Source organism: Bos grunniens, chromosome 5, assembly GCF_055505025.1.
Source record: "Bos grunniens cultivar Pamir isolate PY7600 chromosome 5, Bosgru_T2T1.0, whole genome shotgun sequence".
Taxonomy (NCBI): Eukaryota; Metazoa; Chordata; class Mammalia; order Artiodactyla; family Bovidae; genus Bos; species Bos grunniens.
The window spans coordinates 63,717,185-63,739,143 of record NC_141169.1 but is presented as its reverse complement, the minus strand read 5'-3'; the positions used below and the strand labels follow the sequence as shown (position 1 = coordinate 63,739,143).

General features: G+C 41.1%; 1 long non-coding RNA gene across 1 annotated transcript; it reads left to right on the top strand.

The window, feature by feature from the left end:
* Window positions 1-365: 365 nt before the first annotated feature.
* Window positions 366-19,372, top strand: LOC147372264 (uncharacterized). The gene is made up of 3 exons (XR_015163956.1): window positions 366-481; window positions 10,917-10,980; window positions 15,961-19,372. It is a non-coding gene; the product is annotated as an uncharacterized LOC147372264 (long non-coding RNA).
* Window positions 19,373-21,959: the final 2,587 nt, after the last annotated feature.

The following is a 21,959-nucleotide window of genomic DNA, read 5'->3' as shown; positions in this document are numbered from 1 at the left end:
TCTGCTTCCAAGACCACAAACTTGACTGCTGGCAGGACACTTCAGTTCCTCATCACAGGGCCCTCTCCATAACACTGCTCATGACATGGCTTTCCCAGAGTGAGTAATTCAAAAAGGAAAGAGCAACAGATGCTACAGTGTCCTTTATATCTAATCTCAGAAGCGACACAGCATCACTTCTGTATTTTATTGGTCACACAGATGATAATGATGTGGAAAGAGAGGTGGGGATCATTGGTTAACTACTTAGTTAACTTCTAGTTAACTACTACACATCCAACCAAACATGCTTAGCCTCCATCCCCAGGCACGCTGCCCAAGTTTCTGTTAACAAAAATCTTGCACTTTTTTTGTCTTACCTTCTAGGATCTCCTGCATCAAGGTCTAGAAGCAGTGGGAGGTATTGCCAGTTGCTTTTGAGAAAGCCTAACACACTCTACAAGGCAACTACCTCAGGGAAGTCTATTACAATTTTTTTCAGGTAAGGAGCAACTAGGCTGCACAGGTAAGGGAGGAAGGACTATTTCTACTAGCAAAGGAGGCTCAACAGGATTTAGAGATTCATGATCCCAGTGTCATCTGAATCTTCTTGTGTGTTCCCATTCACGCTACTCAAAACAAAACAAAACAAAACAAAAAAACACCTTATTTTAACATGAGGCCCGCAAGATTGGAAATTCAGTTGCATTGTAATTCAGGAATGGATTTTAGGTTTGGTTTGGTTTTTAGAGATTACGGGCTTCCCCTTGTGGCTCCGCTGGTAAGGCATCTGCCCACAATGTGGGAGACCTGGGTTCAATCCCTGGGTTGGGAAGATCCCCTGGAGAAGGGAATGGCTACCCACTCCAGTATTCTGGCCTGAGAATTGCATGGACACTATAGTCCATAGGTTTGAAAAGAGTTGGACACAACTGAGCGACTTTCACACTTAGAAGTGCATATAGGAAGGCAGTCAGTATGTTTTCTGGTCCTTTTTCTCATCTAAACTGAGAGTTTAAAACCCTAAGTTCATCGTTTCCTTTCCCCTAGTTCTCCAACATAGTTAAGAAAAGAAACAACTCCACTGTAGTTCTTATTTTCACTTAAATATTCTCTGGAAGCATCTACTTGGTCACCCAGAGCTTTGCCTTATTTAGCCATTTGGCTAATGATGTCCACAGATCATAATTTAAGATTTTTTTTTTTTTTTTTGCTAATGCATGCCATGAACAACAATGTCACAATTATGACAACTGGTTACCAATGTCTTTAAATTCAGTAAGACCAGATAACTCAGAACAAATTCAGAGAAACCCATTCTTTTCTTTCTATGGCTGTACTATGGGGCTTGTGAGATCTTAGTTCCCCAACCAGTAATTGAACCCAGGACCAGGGCAGTGAAAGTGATGAGTCCTAACCACTGGACCACCAGGGAATTCCCAAGAAACCCATTTAAGGTTTGATTCTCCCGGAATTGCTTCCAATCCTACTGTCTATATCAGAATTTGATCAGAGAAGCATAGGCACTATGAGTCATATGGAATACAAGATTTATTTGGGGGATTAGATCTTATGAAATTATGGGCGCTGGAGAAGAATTTGCCTCTATGTCTGAGGTTGGACCTGAAATTACTGTAAATTGGTAGGACTTACAGCCAGATGGGAAAGCTGGACATGGAGTGAGCAGGGACAAACTAGAACCCACAAAGTCAAACGAGACCGTAAGTCTGTCTTATCATCTACAATGCGGGTTCCTACAGGAACCATGGTGCAAGTGCTCATGGGAGCCACAGTGCTGCTATGCATCTGGCCCAGGACTCAGGAGAAACCAGGGAGTTCTGTGAAGGAGCTCCATACCTGGCTTCTGCCCCAATCTAAGGTGAGCCAGCTAATCCGCCACAATGAGCACATGCGGCCACAGCACCTCATGTCTTGCACTGACCTTCAGAGTGTGATGACTGCTGCTTCCTGTCTGCCTTTGGAATCTTGCACAAATTTCCCTTGTGACCAGTCCTGACTCAGGCTCATATTGGGAGATAAGCAGTTAAACTTTGAGATACTAGAGAGAGAGAAAGTTCAAGGAGAACTTTTCCACAGTTGAGAAATTTAGAGCTAAAAGTCAAGTTTGCTTTTATAGATTTGATGATCTTCTCTGTCATGGGGAATCACCAGAAAGGCCTTAAATAATTCCTAGCACAGTCATGTAATAAAAAGATATAAAAAATTGTGCAAGGAAGACAAAAGTCCATTTTCATATCCACCCTGAGGAAAAAAGGATGACATCCACTTGTTTGTTTGTTTGTTTTTTAAATTAGAAATCTTGTTTTTTGGTAGGTTTTACTTTTTCATATTTTTGTGTGACTTCATAAACAGAGTAGAGAGAAGTTTGTCTCTATGTAGCTGAAATAAGTTAAAGTAGGCTTTACTTTTAAGGCTGTAATTTCCATTCTGGAAAGTTTTTAAATCCCTTCTTTGAAACAGTATCCTTGGTTGAGACTAAATTACGTTGGCTGTAAAACTAGCTGTGAGCTCTACCATAGTGCACCCCAAGAAAGCAGACCCAGCTCTGAAGACTAGGCTTAGACTCTTAAACAAAAATTTTTTTTAATTTATTTTATTTTTTGGCTGTGCTGGGTCTTTGTTGCTGCACAGGCTTTTCTCTAGTTGTGGAGAGCAGGGGCTACTCTCTAGTTGTGACGCACAGGCTTCTCATAGTGGGGGCTTCTCTTGTTACAAAGCGTGGGCTTTAGGGTGTGCAGGTTTCCGTAGTTGCGGCACGTGGACTCAGCAGTTGCGACTCTCCAGCTCTGAAGCACAGGCTCAGTAGTTGTGGTGCATGGGCTTAGTTGCTCGGTGGCATGTGGGAAATCTTCCCGGACCTGGGATCCAATCTGTGTTTCCTGCATTGGCAGGTGGATCCTTTACCTCTGAGCCGCCAGGACAGCGCCCCCACCAGGCTTAGACTCTTGAAATCACCATGTTTGTGCGTGGAGCTGAACACAGTGAAAGTTACAGCTGTATATTCAGAGACGCTTTATTTTATAGGAAATAAAAGGCAGGGGAATCCTTTTACCCAGTCTTTATCACTTGATATCTTGAAATTTCCTTTTTTTCCTGCAATTAAAAGCATAAAATATGCTTTGGTCCAGAGAGGAGAGGCATACCTAGACATGGCAGAGCCTAAAACAGTCCACATGGAAGGTGCACACCCATGTGGCACTCTAGTCACTCAATGGCTACAGTTCATCACCTGGACAGATTTTATGAGGCTTGGTTATCACAAATTCAGTTAAGTCACTCAGTCGTGTCTGACTCTTTGCGACCCCATGAACTGCAGCATGCCAGGCTTCCCTGTCCATCACCAACTCCCGGAGCTTGCTCAAACTCATACCCATTGAGTTGGTGATGCCATCCAACCATCTCATAACCTGTTGTTCCCTTCTCCTCCTGCCTTAAGTTTTGCCCAGCATCAGGGTCTTTTCTAAGTTGTCAGTTCTTTGCATCAGGTGGCCAAAGTATTGGAATTTCAGCTTCAGCGTTAGTCCTTCCAATGAATATTCAAGACTGATTTCCTTTAGGATGGACTGGTTGGATGTTCTTGCTGTCCAAGGGACTCTCAAGAGTCTTCTCTAACACCACAGTTCAAAAGCATCAATTCTTTGGTGCTCAGCTTTCTTTATAGTCCAACTGTCACATCCATACATGACTACTGGAAAAACCATTGATTTGACTAGACAGACCTTTGTTGACAAAGTAATGTCTCTGCTTTTTAATATGCTGTCTAGGTTGGTCATATCACAAATTAGAGTTTCCCAAATCTGGTTTCTCATCAAAGCACCTGGGGAGCTTTTAAAACACAGATTTCTCAGATCTCAAAAGATTCTACCTTAATAAGTCTGATGAAGAGTCCTGCTGCTGCTGCTGCTGCTGCTAAGTCGCTTCAGTTGTGTCCAATTCTGTGTGACCCCATAGACGGCAGCCTGCCAGGCTCCCCCGTCCCTGGGATTCTCCAGGCAAGAACACTGGAGTGGGTTGCCATTTCCTTCTCCAATGCATGGAAGTGAAAACTGAAAGTGAAGTCACTCAGTCATGTCTGACTCTTCGTGCCCCATGGACTGCAGCCTACCAGGCTCCTCGGTCCATGGGATTTTCCAGGCAAGAGTATTGGAGTGGGTTACCGTTGCCTTCTCCGAATGAAGAATCCTTGAAGCTGCCATTTTTTATAAGATTTCAAGGTTATTCTTAAAATAGCCAGGTGTAGGGACTGCTGATCTAAGAAATTCAAAGATAGGCGAGAGCCTTTGAAATGGGCCTGCCCCAGCGGTAACAGCATCTTGAATTATCTAGTTTGCCACGGTTGTAAAGTGCTCAGTTACTGGAAAGGAATCTCTGCTGAGCTGGTCTGCTTCAGACTGATTATTGACTTTGATCTTCCACATGGAAGAGCAAGGTGCAAGGCTGCAGTGCACACCATCAGTGCCCATACAAACTCAGGCATCTGAAGTAAGAGAAGTATAAAAACAGCTGCTTAAATACGGACACAGCCACAGAAGTTTTAGAGAGAAATTAATATATCTGAAGAATAGCAAATGTGAAAAATAATGAATATAAAATGAAGGGACTACGCAGTTCCCTGGAGGCCTACTGGTTGGGATTCCAGGCTTCCACTGCAATGGCCCAGGTTCAGTCCAGGGTCAAGGAACTGAGATCCTGCAAACCAAAGAAAAAAGAAGGAACCAAGCCTTACTAAAAGGAATAGAAATAGTTTTGTTTATCCTTAGATGGTACAGACTATATCTAACACCTAAATTTAAATGTAGTTTTATCACAGTTCGAGTCTCACGCCACTTGGGATGTTTTTCCTGTAGCAACTAAGAGGCCTACTCACAAAAAAGATCAAGTACATGCTCAGTTGCTCAGTCATGTCTGACTCTTTGCGACCCCATGGACTGTAGCCTGCCAGGTTCCTCTGTCCTTGGGATTCTCCAGGCAAGAATACTGGAGTGGGTTGCCATGCCCTCTTCCAGGGGATCTTCCTGACCCAGGGATAGAACCCACATCTTCAGCAGCTCCTGCATTGGCAGGCAGATTCTTTACCACTGAGCCACTTGGGAAGCCCAAACGATAAAGAAAAGCCATCAAAATCAGGATATGACCAGTGATATAATACTACTGTCCAATCTATAGGTCCTACCTAAATTTTCCAATACTGTCATTTATAGCAAAAAAAACAAAACAAAACAAAACAAATCAACACTAACCAAGAATACCTTTTATTCTAGTCCACTATCCAGTCTAGGTGCATGCTGCATTTAATTTTCATGTCACTTTAAGTTTCTTCAATTTGGAACAGTTCTAACTTTCTTTGTCATTCATCCCCTTGGCATTTTAAGAGTACAAGACAGTTATTTTGAAAAATGTTGTTCAAACTGGCCTCTCTGATATTTTCTCAGGACTGGATTTAGAGTATGCATTTAGGGCAGGAGTATCATAGAAATGATTCCTTCTTCTTTTTGGAGTGTCATATGAGAAGGCACATCATGTTTTGTTCTGTTACTGATGAGTGAAACTTTGATCACTTGATCAAGTTGGCATTTGCCCAGTTTCTTTACTGTAAGGTTACTATTTTTGTCTGTAATTAATATGTAGTTTGTGGGGAGATACTTTGAGACTGGGCTTCCCTGGTGTCTCAGTGGTATAGAATCCACCTGCTAATGCAGGAGGCCCAGGTTTGATCCCTGGGTTGGGAAGATCCCCTGGAGGAGGGCATGGCTATTCACACTAGTATTCTTGCCTGGAGCATCCCATGGACAGAGGAGCCTGGTGGGCTATAGTCCATAGGGTCACACAGAGTTGGACACAACTGAAGCGACTTAGCACAGTACAGCATTTGAGACTACCTAAGTATTCTGTTCTACAACAAACTTTCACCTACTAATTTTCACATTTGTCAGTGATTGTTGCTTGAATCAATTACTATTGTGATAATTGCCAAATAGTGATTTTCTAACTCCATCAGTCCTACATTTATTCTACTACCAGGAAGTGCTTTCCTTTTCCCTCTTATTTAATTCATTTATTTGTATCAGTATGGACTAATGGATTCCCGTTTTATTCAACAATTTATAATCCAATAGCAACATTATTTTTTTTAATGCTTCTCTTGGCCCAGATTTGAAACCCTTTAAGCTGGGAACCCCTTTAAGCTGACCTTACATTTTTTTCTACAAGTCCCCATCATTTTTTGAGTACTTTGTTACATTCTGGTGCAGCAAGAGGTTGCAGGCTCACCGTATACTTTTTCTACCCCAGCCCAGGAACCAACCATTTATCTGAAGGGCTTTGGTTCTGTTTACAAGAGAATAACAGAAACAAAAATCTGGGAGCAAAATATGGTTAATGTTCTGAGGTGTTTTCTCAGTGTATATGTACATACATACATATTTCTGTCTATCAATCCATCTATCATTGATTATATCTTCTATTTTTAAAATTTTAATCAATTTAATTTTTACTGTGCTTGGTCTTCATTGCTGTGCATGAGCTACTCTCTAGTTGCCTTGCTTAGGCTTCTGATTGTGGCTTGTCTTGTGGAACATGTGTTCTAGGTCATGTGGCTCTGTAGTTGTAGCATGTGGGCTCTAGAGCATGGGCTCAGTTGTTCCAAGGCATGTGGAATCTTCCTGGACCAAGGATTGAACTGTGTCCCCTGCACTGGCAAGGGGATTCTTAACCACTGGACCACCAGGGAAGTCTGATTATATCTTCTTCCTTTAATTGCTATTCTTTGCTTCAACAACTCATCTGGTTTATATATATATATATATAAAATTTATTTTTTAATGTGTTTTTGGCTGTCCTGGATCTTTGTTGCTGCCTGGGCTTTTCTCTAGCTGTGGTGCGCAGGGGTTACTCTCTAGCTGCAGTATGCAGGCTTCTCATTGCAGTGGCTTCTCTTGTTGTGGAGCAGGGGCTTTAGGGCATGGGGCGTTCAGTAGTTATGGCTCCTGGGCTCTAGAGCACAAGCTCAGTAGCTGTGGTGCACAGGCTTAGTTGCTCCATGGCAATATGGGATCTTCCCGGATCAGGGATCGAACCCATGTCTGCTGCATTGGCAGGCAGACTCTTTATCACTGAGCCACCAGGGAAGCCCATGATTATATGTTCTTTTAAAAACCACGAGTGCCAGTGGTGAAAAATTGAAAGCATTTCCTCTAAAGTCAGGAACAAGACAAGGGTGCCCACTTTCACCATTACTATTCAACATAGTTTCGGAAGTTTTGGCCACAGCAGTCAGAACAGAAAAAGAAATAAAAGGAATCCAAATTGGAAAAGAAGAAGTAAAACTCTCACTATTTGCAGATGACATGATCCTCTACGTAGAAAACCCTAAAGACTCCACGAGAAAATTACTAGAAATAATCAATGACTATAGTAAAGTTGCAGGATATAAAATCAACACACAGAAATCCCTTGCATTCCTATACACTAATAATGCGAAAACAGAAAGAGAAATTAAGGAAACAATTCCATTCACCATTGCAACGGAAAGAATAAAATACTTAGGAATATATCTACCTAAAGAAACTAAAGACCTATATATAGAAAACTATAAAACACTGGTGAAAGAAATCAAAGAGGGCACTAATAGATGGAGAAATATACCATGTTCATGGATTGGAAGAATCAATATAGTGAAAATGAGTATACTATCCAAAGCAATTTATAGATTCAATGCAATCCCTATCAAGCTACCAACAGTATTCTTCACAGAGCTAGAACAAATAATTTCACAATTTGTATGGAAATACAAAAAACCTCGAATAGCCAAAGCGATCTTGAGAAAGAAGAATGGAACTGGAGGAATCAACCTACCTGACTTCAGGCTCTACTACAAAGCCACAGTTATCAAGACAGTATGGTACTGGCACAAAGACAGAAATATAGATCAATGGAACAAAATAGAAAGCCCAGAGATAAATCCATGCACATATGGACACCTTATCTTTGACAAAGGAGGCAAGAATATACAATGGATTAAAGACAATCTCTTTAACAAGTGGTGCTGGGAAATCTGGTCAACCACTTGTAAAAGAATGAAGCTAGAACACTTTCTAACACCATACACAAAAATAAACTCAAAATGGATTAAAGATCTAAACGTAAGACCAGAAACTATAAAACTCCTAGAGGAGAACATAGGCAAAACACTCTCTGACATACATCACAGCAGGATCCTCTATGACCCACCTCCCAGAATATTGGAAATAAAAGCAAAAATAAACAAATGGGACCTAATTAACCTTAAAAGCTTCTGCACATCAAAGGAAACTATTAGCAAGGTGAAAAGACAGCCTTCAGAATGGGAGAAAATAATAGCAAATGAAGCAACTGACAAACAACTAATCTCAAAAATATACAAGCAACTCCTACAGCTCAACTCCAGAAAAATAAATGACCCAATCAAAAAATGGGCCAAAGAACTAAATAGACATTTCTCCAAAGAAGACATACACATGGCTAACAAACACATGAAAAGATGCTCAACATCACTCATTATCAGAGAAATGCAAATCAAAACCACTATGAGATACCATTTCACACCAGTCAGAATGGCTGTGATCCAAAAGTCTACAAATAATAAATGCTGGAGAGGGTGTGGAGAAAAGGGAACCCTCTTACACTGTTGGTGGGAATGCAAACTAGTACAGCCACTATGGAGAACAGTATGGAGATTCCTTAAAATACTGGAAATAGAACTGCCTTATAATCCAGCAATCCCACTGCTGGGCATACACACTGAGGAAACCAGAAGGGAAAGAGACACGTGTACCCCAATGTTCATCACAGCACTGTTTATAATAGCCAGGACATGGAAGCAACCTAGATGTCCATCAGCAGATGAATGGATAAGAAAGCTGTGGTACATATAGACAATGGAGTATTACTCAGCCATTAAAAAGAAAACATTTGAATCAGTTCTAATGAGGTGGATGAAACTGGAGCCTATTATACAGAGTGAAGTAAGCCAGAAGGAAAAACACCAATACAGTATACTAATGCATATATATGGAATTTAGAAAGATGGTAACAATAACCCGGTGTACGAGACAGCAAAAGAGACACTGATGTATAGAACAGTCTTATGGACTCTGTGGGAGAGGGAGAGGGTGGGAAGATTTGGGAGAATGACATTGAAACATGTAAAATATCATGTAAGAAACGAGCTGCCAGTCCAGGTTCGATGCACGATACTGGATGCTTGGGGCTAGTGCACTGGGACGACCCAGAGGGATGGTATGGGGAGGGAGGAGGGAGGAGGGTTCAGGATGGGGAACACATGTATATCTGTGGCGGATTCATTTTGATATTTGGCAAAACTAATACAATTATGTAAAGTTTAAAAATAAAATAAAATTAAAAAAAATAAAAATAAAAACCATGAGTGCACACGAATACTTCCAAATCAGAATTCGCCAGAATTCATTCTAGCATTTGTTTTTCTTTCCACACTTACAGTACCCTTATTTGGTTTCCATTACCTTCGATATATTGTCTCTTACTTGCTTATCCCTTTTCTTTTGGAACCAATTTCTCAATCCTGCCCACTGTCTCCCTGGCATAAACCTTACAGGCCCACTGGCACTGGTTACCTGAAATTAAGAAGAGGAACCAATAAATTAAAGAAACCAACCCATGTTTTTTAAGGAAAAGAAAAATGGAAGGAGAAGAGGAAGAGGAATGGGAAACAGCTTTGGCTCTCATTATTAACAAATTAACTCCAAATTTGTATCAGTATAACTCAGTAAGAGTGTACTTCTTGCTTCTGTAAAGCTTAATGCTGATTGAATGGTTCTCCAAGAAGTTCTCTTCCAAGTGGTGACTCAGGGATCAAAGGTGCTTTATCAACACCATTGCCATCTCAACACGTGACGGCTGCTGGTTTGGCCAAAGGACAGAGTTGCAACAAGTAAAAGGCACACCCTCTCTCAGCGGCCTCAGAATGAAAGGAAAACACCACTTCTGCTCATGTTTCTTGATGGAGAAATAATCTCATGACATCACCCAGATGTACAGGATTGAGAAAGGTAATAGCATATGGATATTCAGGGACTCATTGGGCGTCCCTGGTGGCTCAGATGGTAAAGAATCTGCCTGCAATGTGGGAAACCTAGGTTCGATCCCTGGGCCGGGAAGATCCTCTGGAGAAGGGAGCACCAACCCACTCCAGTATTCTTGCCTGGAGAATTCCATGGACAGAGGAGCCTGGCAGGCTACAGTCCATGGGATCTCAAAGAGTTTGACAGGACTGAACGACTAACACATCCAATGTAGAAACATTTGCACAGATTTTATTTATATCTAAATAACAACGTAGCTTCCTGATGAATATTCTTGGAGAATAACAATGAGGAAAAAATGAATAAACTTATATACTATTAAATACAGCTGCTGCTGCTGCTGCTAAGTCGCTTCAGTCATGTCCGACTCTGTGCGACCCCATAGACGGCAGCCCACCAGGCTCCCCTGTCCCTGGGATTCTCCAGGGAAGAGTACTGGAGTGGGTTGCCATTTCCTTCTCCAATGCATGAAGGTGAAAAGTGAAAGTGAAGTAGCTCAGTCCTGTCTGACTCTGAGCGACCCCATGGACTGCAGCCTACTGGGCTCCTCCATCCACAGGATTTTCCAGGCAAGAGTACTGGAGTGGGGTGCCATTGCCTTCTCCGTTAAATACAGCAGTCATCTATAAAAACGATTTCAGTTTTGGATTAGTTTACTTATATACTTTATTTATTAACTTTTTTAAACAAAATTGATATTTTATTTAGGTTGAAGTAAACTATGCAAAATTGATTTTCTTCACCAAAAATAATAGTGATATTTTCTATATTATTCCTAGATAAACCACAAAACACTTATGTTTGTTGGTTTTCTAGGTTTTGCTTGTAAATCAAGATGAGGCAGTAGATATAGTCATGGAAAAAAGAAGAAAACAGACAGGTAAGTTGTTCGTATCCATGGCCTCTGAACTTGTCTTGACCATGAAACTGAAGTGTTTAACATATACCTGCCAAAAAGCTTATGAAGGTGCAGACACAACAAAGGAAGGTAAACAGCAACAACCAGATGTGGAAGAACAATGGCAGGCTCTTCCATTCAAACTTTAACAATAATTTGTTCCTTTAACTTCATTTGGTAAAGACAAAATCTAAACTGAAATCCTTGTTTGGCGAGCTCACGTTTCTCTCATGGTCTGATTATTGGATTGTCTGATTCAAAGATATGTTTTCCAGTAGTTGGTAGTAATTAGTAGTTAGCAGGATCATGTCTCTATAATAGCCACTCCTAGTCCAAAGGCTAACATACTCTTTCCTGGTGGTCCTTGTAAGCATCTCGATTATTAGCAGTCCAAGGTTGGAGAAACCCCAGTAAGACGGTAGGTGCTGGAGCAGCTGTGAGGAGATACCCCATGTCCAAGGGCAAAGGAGAAGCCCCAGCAAGACAGTAGGAGGGGCGAATTCATGTTTAGAATCAAACTCCATTCCTGCCAGAGGTGCTCAGTGCTCAAACAAACCGTGTGTGCACCAGGACCCTACAGAGACTGAGACAGAACTGTGTTTGAGCATCTCCTGTGGAGGTACGGGTCGGCAGTGGACTGCCACAGGGGCAGGGCCTCTGGGTGCAGCAGACTTGGGTGTGGCATAAGCCCTCTTGGAGGAGGTCGCCATTAACCCCACCATAGAGCTGCCAGAACTTACACAGGACTGGGAAATAGTCTCTTGGAGGGCACAAAAAGAACCTTAGGCACCAGGACCCAGGAGAAAGGAGCAGTGACCCCACAGGACACTGTCCCGGACTTGCCCGTGAGTGTCCAGGAGTCTCCAGTGGAGGCGTGGGTCGGAGGAGGCCTGCTGCAGGGTTGGGGGCACTGCGTGTAGCAGTGCCAGCATGGGATGTTTTGAAGGAGGTCACCATTATCTTCATTACCTCCACCATAGTTTGGCCCCAGGTAAATAGCAGGGAGGGAACACAGCTCCACCCATCAACAGAACACTGGATTAAAAAACTGTAGTAAAGGTGCAGCCCTGTGCTTCCTTCCTTAATTATAACTATTTTTAAATTTTGAAATAATTTCAAATTTACAGCAAAGATGAAAGAATAGTAAAAGGGTGTACTTCATCTAGAGTTACCAGTTTTTAACATTTTGCCACAATTGCTTTAATAGATTCTTTTTTGTCCATCCATCCACCCATCTTTATAATTCGAACCATTTGGGAATAAGCTGCAGACTTACACTTTTACCTAAATACTTGAGTGCATTTCTCAAGAAGCATTGTTTTCTTACACAATCCCAGTAAGATGATCAAAATCAGGAAATTTAACTGTGATAATATAATCTACAATCCCCAATCAAAATCTGCCAATTATCCCAATTATGTCCTTTAGTAATGGCTTTTTTTGGGGGGGGGGTCCACATCCAATCCAGGATGACACATTGCATTTAGGGGTCATGTCTCTTTAGTTCCCTTTACTCTGTAAGTTTCTCAGTCTTTCTTCATCTTTCATGACATGGACAGTTTTAAAGAGTACAGTTTAGGTATTTTGTAAGATTTCCCTCTTTGATGTTTCCTCATGATTAAAGTTGTGCATTTAGGGAAGGAAGGAGTATAGCTGATTAACAATGTTGTGATATTTACAGGTGAACAGCAAAGGCCTCAGCCATACATATGCATGTATCCATTCTCCCTCAACTCCCCCACCCCATCCAGGCTCCCACATAACACTGAGCTGAGCTCCGTGTGCCATACAGTAGGTCCTTGTTGGTTATCCATTTTGAACATAGCAGTGTGTGCATGTTGATCCCTAACTATCCCTTCTCCTCATTCTTTCCCCCCTGGCAGCCATAAGTTCATTCTCTAAGTCTATGAGTCTGTTTCTGTTTTGTAAATACATTCATGTACATAATTTCTTTTTAGATTCTGTATATAAGACATGTCATATGATATTTCTCCTTCTCTGTCTTACTTCACTCATATGACAATCTCTAGGTCCACCCATGTGCTGCAAATGACATTATTTCATTCTTTTTAATGGCTGAGTAACATTCCATTGTATATATACACCACCTCTTCTTTATCCATTTCTCTGTCGGTGGACATTTAGGTTGCTTTCATGTCTCCGCTACTGTAAACACTGCTGAGTGAACATTGGGATGCATGTATCCTTTTAGACCAATTTTTTCCTCTGAGTACATGCCCAGGAGTGGGATTGAAGGGCCACACAGTAGCTCTGGAACTTCCCAGGTGGCACTAGTGGTAAAGAACATGCCTACCAATGTGTTCTAGGAGATGTAAGAGATGTAGGTTCGATCCCTGGGTGAGGAAGATCCCCTGGAGAAGAAAATGGTAACCCACTTCAGTATTCTTGCCTGGACGATCTCATGGATGGATAAGCCTGGCGGGCTACAGTTCATGGGGTCTCAAAGAGTCGAACATGACTGAAATGACTTAGTATGCACATACAGTAGCTCTACTTTTAGTTGTTTAAGGAACTCCATAGTGGCTGTTGGATAAGGCAATGGCACCCCACTCCAGTACTCTTGCCTGGAAAATCCCATGGACAGAGGAACCTGGAAGGCTGCAGTCCATGGGGTCGCTGAGTGTCGGACACGACTGAGCGACTTCACTTTCACTTTTCACTTTCATGCACTGGAGAAGGAAATGGCAACCCACTCCAGTGTTCTTGCCTGGAGAATCCCAGGGACGGGGGAGCCTGGTGGGCTGCCGTCTATGGGGTTGCACAGAGTCGGACATGACTGAAGTGACTTAGCAGCAGCAGTATAGTGGCTGTATCAATTTGCATTCCCACCAACAGTGTAGGAAGGTTCCCTTCTCTTGAGAGGAGCTACTTTTGAGACTGTGTCAATACCCTGTTTCTGAAAAACTCATACCAACTCATTTTCACATCCATTGATGATGCTTGCCTGAGTCAAAGACTACTACAATAGTTAAAAATGGTAATTTTTAAAGTTCTTTTCCCTTCTACATCTTTTAGTTGACTATTCTACTCTAAGAATGAGCTTCCCTTTTTAAAAAAATTTATTTACTATTGATATAGACTCTGGATTCTAGGTTATAATACATTATGGTTATTTTGATGTTCAAATTATCCTAGTGAGAGCCCCTTCAGGTTGACTTCTTGTTCTTCTAAAATGTCCCATCACTTTTTCGCACACATCCTTACTTTCCAAGATAAGATATTCTGGCTCTTTTTTCTCCCCCACATTTTTCAATCTTCGAATCAGTCATTTCTCCATGAATCCCTGATTCCTTTTACTGAGAAATAGTTTTTAGGAACCTAGTCCTTTCTTAAGGAAGGGCTTACATTATTGAACCTAAAATGATTTGGGTGGTCTTAACTGCAGAAGTGAATGAGGTCCCATTTGCTCCAGCTGAGAAAGCATTTACCTCCTTTACATTTCTGTAAGATCCTAAATTTTACAAGGATTTTTTTTGATTATCAGTGGGTTCTCAGCACATACAGTGCCAGAGATGCTTAATAAAGTATTCCATAAACATTTGTTGCACGGTTTACATGCTGCCAAGAGAAATCTATTTGAGATACAGTTCCAGGTTTAAGTTCAAGGATCACTAACGTGCTTACATTTTTTGCATTCATTTGTTATGGCCACTTATGCTACAGATTGGTAGCTTAAAATAGACTTATGTGTCCTTCTGTTTACCTTGATGTTTTGTATTATATTAGAAACCTTTAGGAGTCAACAGTTGAGCCAAAATTTTTCAGTGTCCCTTTTTCAAGACTGTCCTGTCTTCATGATTTTCTAAATAACTAGGCCATGGTTTCCATAAATGTCATTTCATTTTATGAAGACTGAGATGATACTATAAAATCTGAGGTGTTAATTCACAATGAATATTTGAGAATTTTATGCTTGTTTCCTCTGATAAAACTGAGGTCATAGTCATTCAGGAAAAAGGAACAACACTAGTAATTTTTTTGTTTACTATTGGATTTGGGTAAACAGGCACAAAGAGAACGTTGAAGTCACACAAATAATAACTACAGAAAGCAGTTACTGCCATCAGTGCTGGAGGAACTGATTTCAGACGCCAACAGCGGTGAGCAGTAGCTGGAAGTGAGACCCTAGTTCCCTGACCAGAAGTCTAATTGCTAGACCAGAAGCCAGCAGCTAGGGCTTAAAGCCCCAGTCCTTGCCTACCTTGACAAGAAAGAATTCTGACAAGGAGGCAGAAGGTAAAGAGAAAAGTAAAATGTTTATTGGAAAAGCAGTGTAGGAATTCCCTGGTGGTTCAGTGGCTAAGACTGCGCTCCCAGTGCAGGGGGTCTGGGTTCGATCCCTGGTCAGGGAACTAGATCCTGCATGCTGCAGCTAAGAGTTCACACACCACAACTAAAGATCCTGCGTGCTGTAATGAAGACCAGGTGCAGCCAAACAAACAAAGATTTTAAAATGACATTTTTTTAAAGAGAAAGTAAAGCAGAGTACATACAGGAAAATGCATGGGCAAACTCAGTGAGAGTCTTGAGAATTGTGCCTTTGGGAGGTTAAAATATTTTATAAAGCGGTAGTATTCCTGTCTTCCCTCTGGCCAGTCATCTTGTTTTTCAGCCCCCTCAACCCACCTCAGCTAATTTATCTCAGGACCTTCCCCTAGGTGCACAAGCACCCCTCAACCAAGATGGATTTCAATGCAAAGGCATCTGAAAAAAGCAAGACTTATTACGGCTTGTCATCCCCTGAACATTAACCCCCAAGGAGACTTTCTGCACCTGTGTAGTGTCTCCCTTGCCCCAAGGAGGGAGAATGTGAGATCTCTTGATCCGTTTACTTAGACAAGGTTTAGCCCCTCTCTGTTCCTACCATAACTGTTATCTTCAAGTGTCCTCAGGAGACAAAGCCTGGCTATTAACCCTATTTTGTTGTTACTTTCATTTCAGAGAGCAAACAGGAGGCTGATTGTACCTGGAGACCACCTATCTCCTGTCTGAGGAAATGCAAACAGGAGGCTAGTTGTACATGTCTGACCTGAAGCCCATATTTTTTCTCATCCCAAGAAATGTAAACAGGAGGCCAGTAGTAAATGCCTAGCCTACAGCCCATCTACCTCCTGCCTCAGAACAAATTAAAGAGGTTGGGGTTATTAGAATTTAAGAGTTGCGAGAAGGGGCTATGTGGAACCAGAAGCCAAACCTGTGAGAAGGTGCTTGCCTTGCTGCTGCTGGTATCTCCCACGGGGACTCAGGGAGGCTAATTCTAGAAATGCCAGAAGAAGCTGTCGACAGGAGTCAACTGGTGCTGCTGCTGGAGTAGGACATGGCAGCCCACTCCGGTATGCTTGCCTGAAAAATTCTATGGACCTATACAAACCTGGCGGGTTATAGTCCCTGGCTACAGTTGCAGAGTCGGACAGAACTGAGGAGGCATGCGCGCTGTTGGAGTGATGGGAGTCAAGATGTGAAGGATTCCAACAGGAGCAACGGTGAAGTCCCTCCTCTTGCTTCTAGCATCCCCTATTAATGGAACCTAAAATAATTTTTTGCTTGTCTCAATCCTAGGCATAGAGTTAAAGAGGAGTGGGTTTGGAGCCAAGAGACAGTCAATTCTATTAATTCAGTTTAGTCGCTCAATCGTGTCGACTCTTTGTGACCCCGTGAACCGCAGCACGCCAGGCCTCCCTGTCCATCACCAACTCCTGGAGTCTATCCAAACCCATGTCCATCGAGTCGGTGATACCATCCAACCATCTCATACTCTGTCAGCCCCTTCTCCTGCCCTCAATCTTCCCCAGCATCAGGGTCTTTTCAAATGAGTCAGCTCTTCGCATCAGCTGGCCGAAGGACTGGAGTTTCAGCTTCAACATCAGTCCTTCCAATGAACACCCAGGACTGATCTTCTTTAGGATGGACTGGTTGGATCTTCTTGCAGTCCAAGGGACTCTCAAGAGTCTTCTCCAACACCACAATTCAAAAGCATCAATTCTTTGGTGCTCAGCTTTCTTCACAGTCCAACTCTCATGTCCATACATGACCACTGGAAAAACCATAGCCTTGACTAGATGGACCTTTGTTGGCAAAGTAATGTCTCTGCTTTTGAATATGCTGTCTAGGTTGGTCATAACTTTCCTTCCAAGGAGTAAGTGTCTTTTAATTTCATGGCTGCAATCACCATCTGCAGTGATTTTGGAGCCCAGAAAAATAAAGTCAGCCATTGTTTCCACTGTTTCCCCATCTATTTGCCATGAAGTGATGGGACCAGATGCCATGATCTTAGTTTTCTGAATGTTGAGCTTTAAGCCAACTTTTTCACTCTCCACTTTCACTTTCATCAAGAGGGTCTTTAGTTCCTCTTCACTTTCTGCCATAAGGGTGGTGTCATCTGCATATCTGAGGTTATTGATATTTCTCCCAGTAATCTTGATTCCAGCTTGTGCTTCTTCCAGCCCAGCGTTTCTCATGATGTACTCTGCATAGAAGTTAAATAAGCAGGGTGACAATATACAGCCTTGACGTACTGCTTTTCCTATTTGCAACCAGTCTGTTGTTCCTTGTCCAATTCTAACTGTTGCTTCCTGACCTGCATACAAGTTTCTCAAGAGGCAGGTCAGGTGGTCTGGTATTCCCATCTCTTTCAGAACTTTCCAGTTTATTGTGATCCACACAGTCAAAGGCTTTGGCATAGTCAATAAAACAGAAGTAGATGTTTTTATGGAATTCTCTTGCTTTTTTGATGATCCAGCAGATGTCGGCAATTTGATCTCTGGTTCCTCTGCCTTTTCTAAAACCAGCTTGAACATATGGAAGTTCATGGTTCACATATGCTGAAGCCTGGCTTGGAGAATTTTGAGCATCACTTTACTAGCATGTGAGATGAGTGCAATTGTGCAGTAGTTTGAGCATTCTTTGGCATTGGAATGAAAACTGACCTTTTCCAGTCCTTTGGCCACTGCTGAGTTTTCCAAATTTGCTGGCATACTGAGCACAGCACTTTTACAGCATCATCTTTCAGGATATGAAATAGCTCAACCGGAATTCCATCACCTCCACTGGCTTTGTTCGTAATGATGCTTCCTAAGGCCCACTTGACGTCACATTCCAGGATGTCTGGCTCTAGGTGAGTGATCACACCATTGTGATTATCTGGGTCGTGAAGATCTTTTCTGTACAGTTCTTCTGTGTATTCTTGCCACCTCTTCTATCTTCTGCTTCTGTTAGGTCCCTACCATTTCTGTCCTTTATTGAGCCCATTGTTGCATGAAATGTTTCCTTGGTATCTCTAATTTTCTTGAGGAGATCTCTATTGTTGTACTCTATTTCTTTGCACTGATCACTGAGGAAGGCTTTCTTATCTCTCCTTGCTATTCTTTGGAACTCTGCATTCGAATGGGTATATCTTTCTTTTTCTCCTTTGCTTTTCACTTACCTACTTTCCACAGCTATTTGTAAGGCCTTTTCAGACAGCCATTTTGCTTTTTTGCATTTTTTTTTCTTGGGGATGGTCTTGGTTCGTGTCTCCTGTACAATGTCACATACCTCCATCCATAGTTCATCAGGCACTCTGTCAGATCTAGTTCCTTAAATCTATTTCTCATTTCCACTGTATAGTCATAAGGGATTTGATTTAGGTCGTACCTGAATTGTCTAGTGGTTTTCTCCACTGTCTTCAATTTAAGTCTGAATTTGGCAATAAGGGGTTCATGATCTGAGCCACAGTCAGTTCCTGGTCTTGTTTTCGCTGACTGTATAGAGCTTCTCCATCTTTGGCTGCAAAGAATATAATCAGTCTGATTTCAGTGTCGACCATCTGGTGATATCCATGTGTAGAGTCTTCTCTTGTGTTGTTGGAAGAGGGTGTTGCTATGACTGGTGGGTTCTCTTGGCAGAACTCTATTAGCCTTTGCCCTGCTTCATTCTGTACTCCAAGGTCAAATTTGCCTGTTACTTTGCTAAACAGCAATTATAGAAGCTCTGTTTGAAAGCATTGTAAATAGGGACTTCCCTGGTGGTCCATTGGTTAAGATTTTGCTTCCAATGCAGAGGGTGTGGGTTCGGTTCCTGGTAAGGGAGCTAAGATCAATCCCACATGCCTTGTAGCCAAAAAAAACAAAACATAAAACAGAAGAAATATAACAAATTCAATAAAGACTTTACAAATGGTCCACATCAAAAAAGAAAAATCTTAAAAAAAGAGAAAGCAGTCTAATATACTGATAAGTACAAACTCTAAAATACTGTAGTCAGAACATTTAAAGGCCCATGTGATTGATTTGTTGCATATATAAATTCAGTTATCTTCAGCTTTTGTTAAAGTATGTAGTTATTTCAAAAAATAAACTTAAAATATAGAGCTGTCTTATTGTGGAGATACATATAAATAAGCTGAATAACTCAGATTACAAATTTGAAGAAGAATTCTAATTCAGTCTCTGGTTTGAGAAATCATAGTAAATGTGGTTTGATTTTTTCTTGACAGAAACCTAATAAATGTGTCAATCTGCTTTTTAAGGCACTGAAATATCAGAATATGAAAATCAAGGGGTAGGCAGGAAACTGTTATATAGAAATCAATTGACAGCCAAAAGGAGGGACAAATAGTAGATAATAAGGGGAAAAACAAGAATAAAACCACCACAAACTAAAAATATACAGCTGGCTCCAGCCCTGTGTAAAATTAAAGAACTTGACATGGTACCTGGTTACATATGTCTTTGCTTATTACACACACACACAGAGGACAAAAGGGGATGTAGAGAAGAGCAAGAGAGCGAGACTCCCTTAGCTATCAAGACATATTGTCCTGACAATGTCCATCTATCAAAAATCACAAACGCATGTACCCTTTGTTTCAGTCACCTCACTACTGGGAATTTTTCTCTCACTTTTTAACACATGCAAAAAAATGCACATACAAAATGATTCACTGGGGCATTATTTACAAGATAATAACGTGGAAACAATGCACTAGATATACCAGTATGATTAAAAAATAAATCATGGTGCAGACACACATGGAATACTTTGTACCTGTGGATGGATAGATAGGTAGATAGACAAAACTGGAACCTTTTTATTGATGTATAAAGATTTGCAAAATACTGTTAAATGAAAAAGCATATAAAGAACATGGTACCATCTGTGTAAAAGGGGGTAATGTCTTCTTGTGTCTATGTAACATCTCTGAAAAGATATACACACAAAACTTAACATTGGTTGCCTGTGACGTGGAGAACTGAAGAGCTGGAGGTGAGGGGCAAGAGGGAAACTTTTCATTTTACAATGAAAAGTTTTGATATATTTAAAAGTTTAAATATATAAAAAATAGTTTGAACCATTTGTGTAGACTCTTTCAAATCTTTAATTTTACAAAAAGGAAACAAAATTATTACTGGAATGTTTCTGGATATTTCAGATTTTACTATGTGCAAGTTGGTAACATAAAGGGTTCCTGTTGAGTTGTACTGTAAATACAAAGTAAATTATCCTAAACTGATTATCCTAAACCTTGATAGTCAAGCTGTATTGGAAATAATAAGGTCAAATTAAGGCCACTTATTTCCTATTTACTAATTTTCTATTAGTCTACCTTCATGCTCATTTTTGTGTAGTGATATGAACAAAAGGACTAAAACCTAATTGTATTTTCCATCCATTATACAATAATATCAACTCAACATTTAGGAAAGTGAGCTGCTAAGTCACTTCAGTCGTGTCCGACTCTGTGCAACCCCAAAGATGGCAGCCCACCAGGCTCCCCTGTCCCTGGGATTCTCCAGGCAAGAACACTGGAGTGGGTTGCCATTTCCTTCTCCAATGCATGAAAGTGGAAAGTGAAAGTGAAGTCGCTCAGTCGTGTCCAGCTCTTAGCGATCCCATGGACTGCAGCCTACCAGGCTCCTCCGTCCATGGGATTTTCCAGGCAAGAGTACTGGAGTGGGGTGCCATTGCCTTCTCCAGGAAAGTGAGAGTACCTGGTAAAACTCTGATTGTAGGAATTATTACAGTGAGTTTCACAGCGACATCTAGTGCCCCCTTTTGGTACAATTGTTTAGATTCTGGGATATTTACCATTTACTGAACACTTACTTTGGGTACAGTTCAAGATATTATTTGTATATTAACTCATTAATCTGTGAAACAAATCTAGATAATAGAACAGACATAGTCTTGGCCTGAAAGAGAACATAATCAATTGTTACAGAAGAAATGACATATCAGACACTTTTTCCTGCCAAGCAAGTATGTGTGTGTGGTCAGTCCTGTCACTCTTGTGACCCCATGGACTGTAGCCCACTAGACTCCTCTGTCCATGGCATTTTCCAGGCAAGAATAATGGAAAATTCTTGCCATTTCCTTCTCCAGGGTGGGATTTATTTCTGAGATAGCTTGTGGCCATAAGACTAGGCATTATTTATAAAGTCCTGAAGTAAACAGTCTAAGGAAAATCTGCCTACCAATACTTATTATGGATTTGGGGGGGGGGATGGGGCTTTTCTGGTGGCTCAGACAGTAAAGTGAATTTTTCAATTACATTGCAAAATGTGTTATTTTGGGCGATTCTCACTGTACATGTCATAGCTGGATTTAGAACTCACTACCGTAGTTGACCGCAGTATAAAAATAGTTACATTTGGTTGCTCTAAAAATTTACTGTAAAATTTACATAGTTTATAGTAAGAATAATTGGGAAATTCTGAGTTCATCTGTAAGTTTTAATACAGAGCTTCAATTCAGAGCTGCCAAACTCAAGATATAATAATGTAAAATGGTAAAGAAGGGACCTCTACACAAAACAGAAACTGTTTGTCCAATATTGTGATATTAGAAGTCACCTGAGTGAAAATATCAGATATTCTTGACTAATAAAGAAGTAATGTAATAGGTGAATAGGGATGCACCCAGAATATATAAAGAATTGTTTCAACTCAGAAGACAACCCCCCA